The sequence below is a fragment of the Mus pahari genome, chromosome 3, assembly GCF_900095145.1.
Source record: "Mus pahari chromosome 3, PAHARI_EIJ_v1.1, whole genome shotgun sequence".
Lineage (NCBI taxonomy): Eukaryota > Metazoa > Chordata > Mammalia > Rodentia > Muridae > Mus > Mus pahari.
The window spans coordinates 82,164,364-82,176,758 of NC_034592.1; the positions used below are offsets into that span (position 1 = coordinate 82,164,364).

Genomic DNA, 12,395 nt, shown 5'->3' on the forward strand with positions numbered 1-12,395 from the left:
GTGCGCCACCACGCCCGACTATAGGAGGCTTAATTTTTTAAGTACAGTTTACTTTAGGGTCTGAGGCATAAAACACTAAAATCCCCAATATTCTTTTTACAAAATATTCTTCCTGCTTGAAGGAGAAAACTTTATGATTCAGGGAAGTTCGGAACTTGCTTCAAAGTTGCTTACTAATTATTGTATGAAAAATTGCATTTAGTCATAATTGTTTACTTAAATATTTTTCTTTGCCTATATTTTTATTCCTATATTAGAATGAAACAATTATAGTGTAGACTTCTGTTACTTATTAACATAATTACTTGTATATTTACATAGAAAAACATATTGGGAATTGAACCCAAGGCTTCATGTATCCTAAGCAAGCACTCAACCACCAATCTAGAGTCTCAGTCCTGACTTTCTAATGTTTTACATCTGTTTAGCTATTAGAGTTACAACAATTTATTAACTGCAACTAAAATCAAAGTAAAAGGAAAAAGTCTTCTCATATTTTTGCACAACTGTTATTTATACAATATATCTCCCCAATAATATTCATGTCATATACATCTAACAATAAAACACACTGAAATTTGACAGAAATGAAAGACTAATAAAATCAGGGATTACTAAACTTGAGAAAAGGAGTATGTATAAATATGTGTAACAGGATGATTACATGGAAGTGTATGAGGAGTTGCCTTATTTTACCCATATTTAAATTGACTAGTAACACAGTAGTGAACAATGGATGTTCTGACATTTCCTTATTATAGAACTCTACTATGAATGTGAAATAAGCAGGCATATCAGACCTTAGATTTGTCCTCATTCATATGTTGTGATTTAAAATTGATCTTTGTATTATTCTCTCCAGGTGTGAAGAAACATCACCAGTAGAAATCCAGAACACGTATTTTACTTCTTTGAATTTTCTCAGGAAGAGAAGAGCCGGAAAGACACACATTAAGGTATGCTCAAGTCACTTGTTATCCATCTTGGGACTTACATAATAGCTGTATATGTTAGGGAGAGGATGAGGTTGAATAGAGGATCAGTAGCAACTTGTAACAAAGACAAGATTTTCCCATGTTTAGTACCAGCTTTAGGTAGACTTGCTTACCAGGGTCATATTACTCTTTGTCATCAAAGATTAATGGAGGGATCTGGCACAAAGAACAAAGACATGATTCTACCAAAGTTTTCATCACTTCCTACAATATTAAGATAATTTGAGGGGGGGGTTATAGAAAGAGCCAGGGTACTGAGATGCTTCCTCATTTAAGAAAAACGTCAGATATTTGCCCATATTTTAATCAGCTTCCTTCTAGATGTGATGTTTTTCAGTACCACCAAAAGCTCTCTCTGTTACTATGCGGCTGATACTGATGGCAGTACAGTAAAACACAACCGTTTGTGATCTTATCCATATTTTAAATGTAAAAGGCCGGTGGAAGAATTTTTTAATTGTCATAATATAATTTTTAATTAATATTCAAAGCTTTTGTGAAGGAAACAGTTTATAAATATAGTAAGTGACTTTAGTTAATGCCCTAATATACCAGTTTCGATGGGAATTTGAGAGTCTACTTTAATAAGTTATATATAAGTTTAGATTTTATTTGCAAGCAAAATGTATTTAAGTAAAAGAATATATTTAAGGTAGTGCAAAGGAGTACCTTTAAAACAAAGTAAAGTAACTGTGTGGATCTAAGACTATAAACAAAGGAAAGGATTTAGAGCATGTGCCAGGACCCACTGCACACTGACTTGGCACTGTCAGTAGTTTTCAACCTTCCTAGTACTATAACTCTTTAATAGAGTTCCTTATGATGTGGTGATCCCAATCATAAAATTAATGTTTGCTACTTCATAATTGAATTTTTTTCTTTTGCATTGAGTCATAATTTAAATATCGGATACACGGGGTATCTGATAGATGAATCCTAAGGGGGTAAAGACCAACAGATTGTGAAACATTGCTCTCAGAGGAACAGGACTTATTTATTTCATACTTTTTTTTCTTTAGTTGAGACTTAAAACATTCAATTAAAAGTAACTTCACTGTTGTCATTTGATAGAATTAAATTTGGGGTCATATTCGTACCTGGGCTAAAATATCAGAAGATAAAAATCTAAGAGATATGACCATTTGGCATTTTATTACAGAAGAACAAATATTTAAGATACTACTCCACTGTAGAACATATCATGAGTGATAATTAATCATCAGAATCAGATAAGTCTACTTTCAAGATATGGAATCTGTCTTTAATACAATTTTTGCTACACACAGTTTAGTATGTGTAGTATATTACCTGTAAACGTGTAGCAAATAAATGTTTAACATGATAAACATAAGTTGTTTGCCAAAAGTGGGGTTTATAGGGTCATTTGGAAATTTGATTATTAGCAAAATTTTTCTAGGTATTTTTCAAGGATATCAAATGGTTCATAAGTTAATCAGAACTTTATTTTTCACACTCAAACATACAAATCTGAAAATGATTCTATAAACTTATGATATGATTAAATCTATAAAAGTCCTCTCCTACCGCACTTATATTCACTCACTGAAGGAGCAGAGACTGTTAAATGTCTTTGAAGAATAGTAACCATCAGGAAGGAGAGAATCTTTTATAGATTTAATTATATCATAAGGTTATAGAATCATTTTTAGATTTCTATATTTGTGTGTGAAAACTAAAGTTCTGATTAACTTATGAACCACTTGATATTATTGAAAGATATCTAGAAATAATACTCAGCTATTAAAAACAATGAAATTTGTATGCAAATAGATGGAATTAGAAAATATCATCTTGGGTGAGGTAACCCAGTAAAGAAAGAACACACACAGTATGCACTCACTCATAAGTGGATATTAGCCCAAAAGCTCAGAATACCCAAAATACAATTAACAGACCACAGGAAGCTCAAGACAAAGAAAGACCAAAGTGTGGATTCTTCAGTACTTCTTAGAAGAGGGAGCAAAACACTCACAGGAGGAAATACAGAGTCAAAGTGTGGTGCAGAGACTAAAGGAAAGGCCTTCTAGAGACTGCCCCATATATAGACACTAAGCCCAGATACTATTGTGGATGCCAACAAGTGCTTGCTGACAGGAGCCTGATATAGCTGTCTCCTAAGAGGCTCTTCCAGAGCCTGACAAATACAGAGGCGGATGCTCACAGCTAACCATTGGACTGAACACAGGGTCCACAGTGTAGGAATTAGATAAAATACTGAAAGAGCTGAAAACGTTTTCAACTTATAGGAAGAATAACAATATCAACCAACAAGAACCCCCCCCCCTCCCTGCTCGAGCTCCCAGGGACTAAATCACCAACCAAAGAGTGCACATGGAGGGACCCATAGCTCCAGCTGCACATGCAGCAGAGGATGACCTTTTTGAACCTCAATAGGAGGAGATGCCCTTGGTCCTGTGATAGTTAGGGGAATGTAATTCCCAGTGTAGGGGAATGCCAGGGTAGGGAGATGGGAGTGGATGGGTGGACAGGGGAGCACCCTCAAAGAAGCACGGGGAGGGAGGATGGAATAGGGAGGTTCTGGAGGGAAAACTGTGAAAAGGGATAACATTTGAAATGTAAATAAATAAAATATTCAATTTTTTTAAAAAAATGAAATCATTTCTCTCAAAAAACAAAACAAACAAAAACAAACAAATAAAAAACAACAACAACAACAACAAAAACTTGCCAAAAATAGAAAAGCATGCTTTCTCATCTTCAGCCAATTCTAGTACAAAGTAGAAATATTTTCCATTTAAAATGCCTCACAATATTTATCAAAAAAGGCACCACTTTGCAGTAATGCTTCTTAGTTACTATTCTACTGCTATAAGTAAACATCATCACCAACCCAGCTTATAAAACAAAGCATTCAATTAGGGCATTGCTTACAGTTTCAGAGGCTTAGTCCATGATTATCGTGGTGGAAACCGCGGTGGCAGCCAGCCAGGCATGTTGTTGAAGCAGTTACTAAGGGTTTACATCTTACTTACAAGCAGCGGGTAAGGTGGATGTTTGAAACCTCCAAGTCCATTCTGCGGACCACACCTTTTCCTACAAGGTAGTACTTTTTAAGCCTTCTTAAACAGTACACCAACCAGACATTTAAATATTTCAACCAATGGGGACCATTTTCACACTACCACTTTTCACTTTCTGGGCCCCATAGATCTGTAGCCCTATCATAATGCAAAATGCATTCAGTACAACCTCAAAAATCCACATATTCGTTCACAATCACAGGACTATGAAAAAGTCTAAAGTCCAAAATCGTTTATGGGAACCAAGGAAATCTCTTAAATGTAACCCCATATAAGAACAAAAAAAATTACATATTTCCAATATAAAATTGTGCAGAATATACATAAACATTCCAAAAGGGAGGAAATGGCAAACCGTGAGAAAATACTAGACCAGATAAAAACTGAAACCCAGCAGGGCAAATTCCAAATCCTGCACATCCATGTCTGGTGCTATGTGGGTCGTCAGATCTCCCACCCCTTCCAGCTTTGTTGAACGCAGCGCAGTGCTTTCTCTTGACCTGATGCCAGACCTTGTGTGCAGCTCTTCTTGGAATCCACAGCGCAGGCACCTTCAACTTCTTTGGGTCTCCAACACAATTCAGGCTTTACCTTCACAGCTTCAGGCAACAGCCTCTCAGTACCTCCCTGCAGAAAGTCACCTGCCATATGTGTAGCCTCAGCAGCTTTTCTTAACCTTTAAGGAAGATTTCCCATCCCCTTTACACCTATATCTTTTGAATAAAGCCTGGAGTACTTGGCTAAAGCTGCCAAATTCTGCTGCCTTCTAGGGCTGGAAACTGGTCCTTTTTAAGACATACATTCATATAAGCTTTGAATTGTTAGTAGTTTCTTTTGTTGAATAACCTTTAATTTTCACATGTTGGAAGCTTAACTGAATGGGTTCTTGCCCTGATGCCACCTCTCCTTTTATTCCATTTCTTCTGAAGCCTTTCCTTAAACTTCTCATCTCTTGAGCATGGGATATGGCTCCAACATTAAAAATTTCCCAGTTCTCTTCTTCCTCCTCAAACTATATACTTTGTAATGCTTTTAACCTGCTTAATCTTTTTTATTGTAGAGCTGCAACACAATGCACATTAGTAGCCATGTGACACAGTCAACTATAGGCTGTCTTTAATGTAAAAGATTTTCAAATTAGTCTCATGCAGAATTTTCAGACAAGAGAAGAAAGCAGCCACATTGTTTGGCAAAATATCACAAGTGTCTCTAGACCAACTGGTAACATCCTCCCCATCTGAAATCTCTTCATCTAGGTCTCTATAGTCCATATCATTCTCAGAATTACTGTCTTCCAGGTATCTATTAGAAATGCCTTAAAACACCAATGACAACACTCAATCTCCTTTCTAATGCAAAGTCTGTAAATGAGGACATAGTGAAACCACCAAACTAAACCACTCCATGGCTAGAAAAATAAAGGTTTACTAAGGTTCAATCTTCAATCTTTGTTTTTCAGTGAAAGCACAGAGAAGGGCAAAATGGAAGCAGTGCAAGCAGATGTCATATCATCAGGGTGGGGTCCTTCAGCTAATAAATGCTGTTCGGATTGTGTGGGAACTAGTTGCTCTTGACCATGGTTGTTGACCATTGGGGAAAATGAAGGGTGGTTTTTGGTTATCAAAAACCCACCTTAGATCTGCTTTCCTGATAAACTGAAATCCACCTGTGAATAACCCTGATGTTAGTCTACTCCGAAAAGATACAAACATTATTCTACAGGTAGAACTGCAATCTTAAGATTCAAGTGTTTCTTTAAATTAAGTAAAGGAAGAACTGTGCTAATTGTTAAAATTTCATAACTATAGCTAAATAGTTTCTTTAATTAGTGGAATAATTATTTATTTGTATGTATGATCATCAAATTTGAAATGAATCTGCTTTCTCATTTACCTTTATAGTTTGAGAGCCATTTGTGTGCATGTTGGCATATGTGTTTATATCTGTCGAGGTGGGTATCTGTACATGTATGATCATGCAATTGTAAACCACAAGTCCACATAGTTTGTCTTCCTCAATCACTTTTAATTTTATTCTGAGACAGTGTCTCTTCCTGAAACTTGATCTAATGTTTCAATGAGATTGTCTGGAAGTAACCTCTAGTGATCCACTTGCTTTTTCTTGGAGGATGCTAGGAAACAGACTTTTTACCAACTGTTCCAACTTCCAGCTCCAGTGTGATAGCCATTACAATATCATTTTAGGTTATTATAAAATGAAATAAAAATTTATTGCATAGAGGATTAAATGAATATTGAATTTATTTCTAGGAGATATATTCTAAATAATATAGTAAATTCAAATATATTAACCTTCTGGACACTAATAAATCACAACAGAACAAAATCACATGATGGGAGAACATGATAACTTTTATTTTCCTTAAGATATATAATATTTCTGATCAAATTTAGAATTACTTTGTGAAATAAATCCAAAGCAGTTTCTACACTAAAGTTAGAATATTTACAGAAAATTTCAAGGATGTTTTGCTAAAATATCATTAAAAATCAAAGGACATTGCTATAATATAGCCACTTACTTGAAGAAGTGCCATTGCTCTTTCTTGTCTGCTATCCACAGGCATCAGCCTGCAGTTTTGTTACCTATTGGATATGTGTCCAGTAGGAGACAGGCCTATCAACACTGCCATCTAGTCTTCTTTCTAATAGAAGGGCCGAGGATTATTGTGTTCTGAAATGTTGTTAATTGGACAGGGCAACGGATTGAAACCTGGTGTGTTCCAAATAGCAGAGTCAGGTTCCTGGTTCCCATGCATAAATCAGTCATGTACTTGGGTAATGGATAAATTACAGTAACTGGTAGTTAAATGGAATTCTGTTTATTTATTTTATTGTGAATATTTATTTATATATATATATATATATATATATATATATATATATATATATATATTTCCCCAGATTTAAAATTAGATAGGTATGTTCAATGAAACAATAGGAAACAATAGTATGCCCCTAAAACAGAAAGAACATAAAAGATATTTACTATTATTACATGGGATATTTTCTTTTCAATAGAAAATATATAGTTTCTTTTTCCCTGGTCTGAGTTGTCTCTGAACTGTGGATGTACTACTGGTAGGGGCTGAACTGTTACTACAACTGATTCATAGATTTCTGGGTAATAAAACAAACATGCCCACACTCCTGTAACTCTGATCCTTGTTAGCAAATCATTCCCATAAATCTAATATGGCCTTACACAGGGAAATTTTCTGTCCTTTTGTGTCCCCTCTTCTTACTCTTTAAGTAAAATGCTAAATTCAAACACCCAGTGGTATTAAGAGAACACTTCCATAAACTCCCATTGAAAGAATGATTAGACATAACCCTTCTGGAGACAATTTGGCATTTACACTAAAATGTGCCTGCCTTTGACTTAAAATTTCCTGTTAAAATATGTCACCAAAATCCCAATAGACAGTGCTATGGATGACTAAATGACAAGGTTTTCCCACAGCCTACAAAATATTCCAAGGGGGAAAAAAGAAATTAAAAATAGATCAATGGACACACATGTGAAAGTGGATATGTATGAAGATGGGGAGGCATTGGACTGCATTGAGGGTAGTTGCAATGTGTTACAAAAATTCGTTTTAAAATATAGAACATTTTATGATATGGTCTATGGATATAATAAACATTGAAATATTATTCATAATTGTTGTATTACTTTGGATATATGCAAAAGATTGCATCTAAATAAATAATCATTTCAAATTACTGATACAAAAATAGTGAGTAATATCAACAATTTTATACATATTTTAAAGTAATGTATAACATGAATATACAATTTTAAGATGTATATCAGTAATTGTATTATGTATTTCTTTTAAGCTTTCTATTTTAAAATGTAGAGATTAAATAAACTTATAGGCATATAGGTGGGGAATAGGAAATAACAAGGCAAGAAAATTAGTAAGGAAATGATTTAATACTGATATATTTACACGTGGCTATGTGTGTTTCAAAAATCCATGCAAGGACTCTATTTCATATGCAAGCAAGAAATTTCTGAAAGGAAACTGATATAACTATCTCTTGTGAGGCTATGCCAGTGCCTGGCAAATATAGAAGTGGATGCCCACAGTCATCTATAGGATAGAACACAGAGACCCCAATGGAGGAGCTAGAGAAATTACCCAAGGAACTGAAGGGGTCTGCAACCCTATAGGTGGAACAACAATATGAACTAACCAGTAACCCCAGAGCTCGTGTCTCTAGCTGCATATATAGCAGAAGATGGCCTTGTCAGCCGTTGTTGGGAAGAGAGGCCCCTTGGTCTTGCAAACTTTATATGCCCCATACAGGGGAATGGCAGGGCCAAGAAGTGGGAGTGAGTGGGCAGGGGAGCAGGGTGGTGGCAAGGGTATAGGGAACATTTGGGATAGCATTTGAAATGTAAATGAAAAATAGCTAATAAAAAAAAAAAAAAGAACAATAAGAAAAGAAAAAAAAATCCATGCAAGGCTCAGGTCTGTTCTCTATCACCAGATGAGAATGTGCTTCTCAGCTGCTTCTACAGTTTTATATTTCCATGTTCTTCACCATTATGGTAATAAACTTAACCTCTGAAAATTTAAGCAATCCCTCTAATTAAGTTTTCCTCAATAAGAGTTGCTCTGGCCCAGGTTGGTCCCCAACTTGTGACCCTCCTGCCTCTGCCTCCTTCAGCAAATCCTACCAGTGTGTGCCACCACTACCGAGAATGGGTGGGTTGGGGAGCAGGGGGGGGGGAGGTGATAGGGAATTTTCAGAGGGGATACTAGGAAAGGGGATAACATTTAAAATGTAAAGAAAGAAAATATATAATTAAACAAAGAAGAATAACATAAAAAATAAAGAGTGGCTTTGGTCATAATGACTCTTCTCTTCAATAGAGCAGTGACTAAGACAAGACAAAAAGACAACAATGACCTTACACAGGACCAGACCCTGGATTCTACAATACCAACCTGCCAGGCAAGAAGTGCAACTCCCTTAATTGAATCTTAGGCCTTCCAAACAGAAGAAAATCATCTTTAGTATAACAAATATGCCTAGTACAGAGTCTATGCCTAGGAAGATCATGAGCCGTGGGGAGAACCTTTGTTGCTTTACTCAGATCTTTTTAATATAGATCATTCCCACCACAGACATGTGAAATTATCAAATTTTCCTGGAAAAGATTTGATCCATGATTCTCAGAGTTAGCCCACAACTGTCACCATAATTTCTGCTTCTTTATGTCAATCACAAAACCATGTGCTTTAACATCTACAAACTACACGAACACACAGACAACTAACATAAATAAACCCTTTGGATAAATTACAGAATATATTAAGCAAAGAGAATTGTGTAACTTCCAAGGCTTGGGCCTGAAAATAACCTTTCAGGATGATAGAGAAGGAAAAGATAATCTCTGTATTCTTGAGCATAGGGACATTTTTGGAGTGGTAAACATTGGGTCAAAGTGAGAGATGTGGCTGACTAACAGAAACTAGTTTAGATAATTATATATCAAGTGTGCAAGACTGTATCTATTATATACAAAGGAGAAGATAACTATTCATTGAAAGTGTCATTGCATTGATGGAAAAACCTTAAGCCTTGGTTATAATATAATTATAATTAAAATTTAAAGACTGAAAACAAGTAAATGTCTTTAGTGTGCCATTTTATATAGATACCGACACTGTCCCTTTTTTAAGAATATAGAAAGTGCCATCACTGTCTCTTAAGCTTCTCTAAGGTATAGACAGAGTCCTTTGATTCATAGGACAAAGATGTGAGCTGTACCTTACTCTCAATTTCCTAACAATGTTTCATTTTACAGTTTTGTGTGGATCTATGCATGGTCATAAAAATGTTAATAATCCCTTTTGGAAGTTTGAAGTGAATCTTGTGTTCACAAAGTCCATTTACTCTAGTCACTTGTTACTGTGGTTGTATGGAACAATGGCAGACTGTAGCAACAGTGAAGTCCTTCCTATGCATATGACTGAAATTTGGCGTCTTTAAGTGAATTCTATCATTGAACCATTGTTTACTTTTCACCCTAATTTGAAGGTTAAAGACCTTGAAAGATAGTAGTTGATGTAGTCATTTAAATTGAGTCAAAATAGAGGGTAAAATTAAGATTTAAAAAAAAAAGTGCAAAGCAATTCAAATTCTCTGAAGTTTTGGCTGCTTTGGCTTATATAGAGGATGTTTATAGTAAGTGTTTACATTTTATATTAATGGAAGTGTTTATTGCTTTTTGTTTTTGTAGTTTTATTCTGTTTATCTTTATTTTGCCTTTTGCAACTAATATAGCTTAGGATCGTCTTATTATACAGCTGGGATAATCTTGAGCTGCTCATCTTCCGCTTCTACACCCCAAATCATGGAATAAAAGGTATATCATTATGCCCAGCTTGTAGTAGAGTAATATAACCATAATAATTCTAAATGGTAAAGTAAGTTGCAGCAAGGGATGGATCTCATATGGCTCAGAATATCATCTTTTTTGTGTGTTTTTATTCACTTTACGTTCCAATCGCAGCCGCAGTTCCTCTTGTCCTCCCAGTCTGATGCTTGTAAATCACTCCCCCTCCTTCCCACTCCTTTGTTCCTCAAAGAAGGGAAACATCTCCTTAGGTACCACCCCACCCTGGCATGTCTAGTCACAGTAGGCCTAAGCACACATCCTCTCACTTTTTTTTTTTTTTTAACTAAATAGGGAGGTTGGAAAGTTAGAATCCCTTGTCCAGTTCTCTTCCTTTGCCTATAGCACAGGAAACATAACTGAAAGAAGAGATAAATGAATCCAATGGCTTTGAAAAGGAATGCCATACAAAAGAATACAGCATTATTTTGTAGGGAAAAAACCATCTCACTTTACGTGTGCTGTGTTTGGAACTGTAGCCGTTGGGAAAGCTGAGGTGAGGAGAAAACCACCTGCTAAGGCTCAGTCATTCCACAGCACGTTTCAGCTGAGAGTGGTTAAAAACAATACACTTGAGGAAGCAAGCTATTTGCAGTCATGCTTACACATGATCTTATTTACGGTATCTGTGAGGGGAGATTTTTCCTTCAGAGTTGTCACTGTTGTCATTAAGCACCCACTCATTCATTCAATGCATGTTTATTGAACATTAGGCCACAGCATTAGACACAGGGGTTGCCGAGTAAATAAATGTCCTTTTCTGTGGAGGGAAGTAAGAACAGACCCTGGAAATGTAATATCTTAATGGTAGATGGTGGAAATGGGATGAGCAGATGTACATTAACATAAAGATATATACGCTTGCCCACATATACACATATGCTATCTTGCCACACCGAAGGAGAGAAATATCAATCACGCTGAAGATATTAACAGAATGTCTGGGTGGCTTCCGTCTTCATCGCAGAAGATTTTATGGATGAGTTGAGTTTTGAAAACTTTGGGGGAAAAAATGTCAGGATAAAATACGGTGGTACAGAGTACGGAAACATTTCCTGTATTTTGTGCAGAGAGAGCTATCTGAAGACCCAAGAGGTGTCTCCATTGCTTGGAGCACTATCATTTGAATCAGCAATCAGCTCAGGTGAAGCATTCTTTGGGTGATCACGTCAGAATTAAAGCTTTTGCGTTACAGATGTTTCTAGAAGAAATATCGATACAAGAATTGCACATTAGGACTTCAAGTCTTTGGCTCTGAGTTCATATGTAATAATTACAAGTATAACATATGAAAACAAACAGAAATCATCTTTAAAACTGTTTGGCTTTTGAACACACTGGTGAAATTTCTGAGCTTTGTGAATTATTTTTTTATTACTACTGTATGTGTAAGGTATATATGTATATGCATATGTGGGATATTAAATGCCTGAAGAGAGTATGTGATGACCAATGCTTCGATTGTTCCTCTATGGTTCTTTATTTTTTAAGACAGGGACTCTCATTGAATTTGCAACCCCATTTCCTCTGCCTAGAATTACTAGAGAGTACACCTCAGGGATGCATCTATATCCATGCCTTTCCACTCCCTCTCATCCTCCTGCCCAGTGCTGTTAATAAGACCCATAGTATCTTACATCATTGCTATTACCAATCCGAGCATAGGGTGTCATGCTTGTGTGCCAAACACTTTAGCCATTGAGCTATATGCACAACACAAATTAATACATCAATGGACCATGTGGATAGGAGACCTTTACAAAATCCCACCACTAGATGGAGAATTATAGGCCATCAAAGGCTACTGTTACAGGGAAAAAAATATTCCTCCAAAGACAAGTCCCTGATAGCCACTCCCAAATTGTCAGACGTAACACACACACACACACACACACACACACAC

General features: G+C 36.0%; 1 protein-coding gene across 3 annotated transcripts in view; it reads left to right on the forward strand.

Moving 5' to 3' along the window:
* Positions 1-12,395, forward strand: part of Lrrc4c (leucine rich repeat containing 4C) — a 1,191,813-nt gene that overhangs the window by 985,504 nt on the left and 193,914 nt on the right. For all 3 annotated transcript variants that reach the window (XM_021194266.2, XM_029536201.1, XM_029536202.1), the window contains one exon: positions 863-956. The gene's annotated coding sequence lies outside the window, so the exon portion shown is untranslated. The remainder of the gene's footprint in view (positions 1-862; positions 957-12,395) is intronic.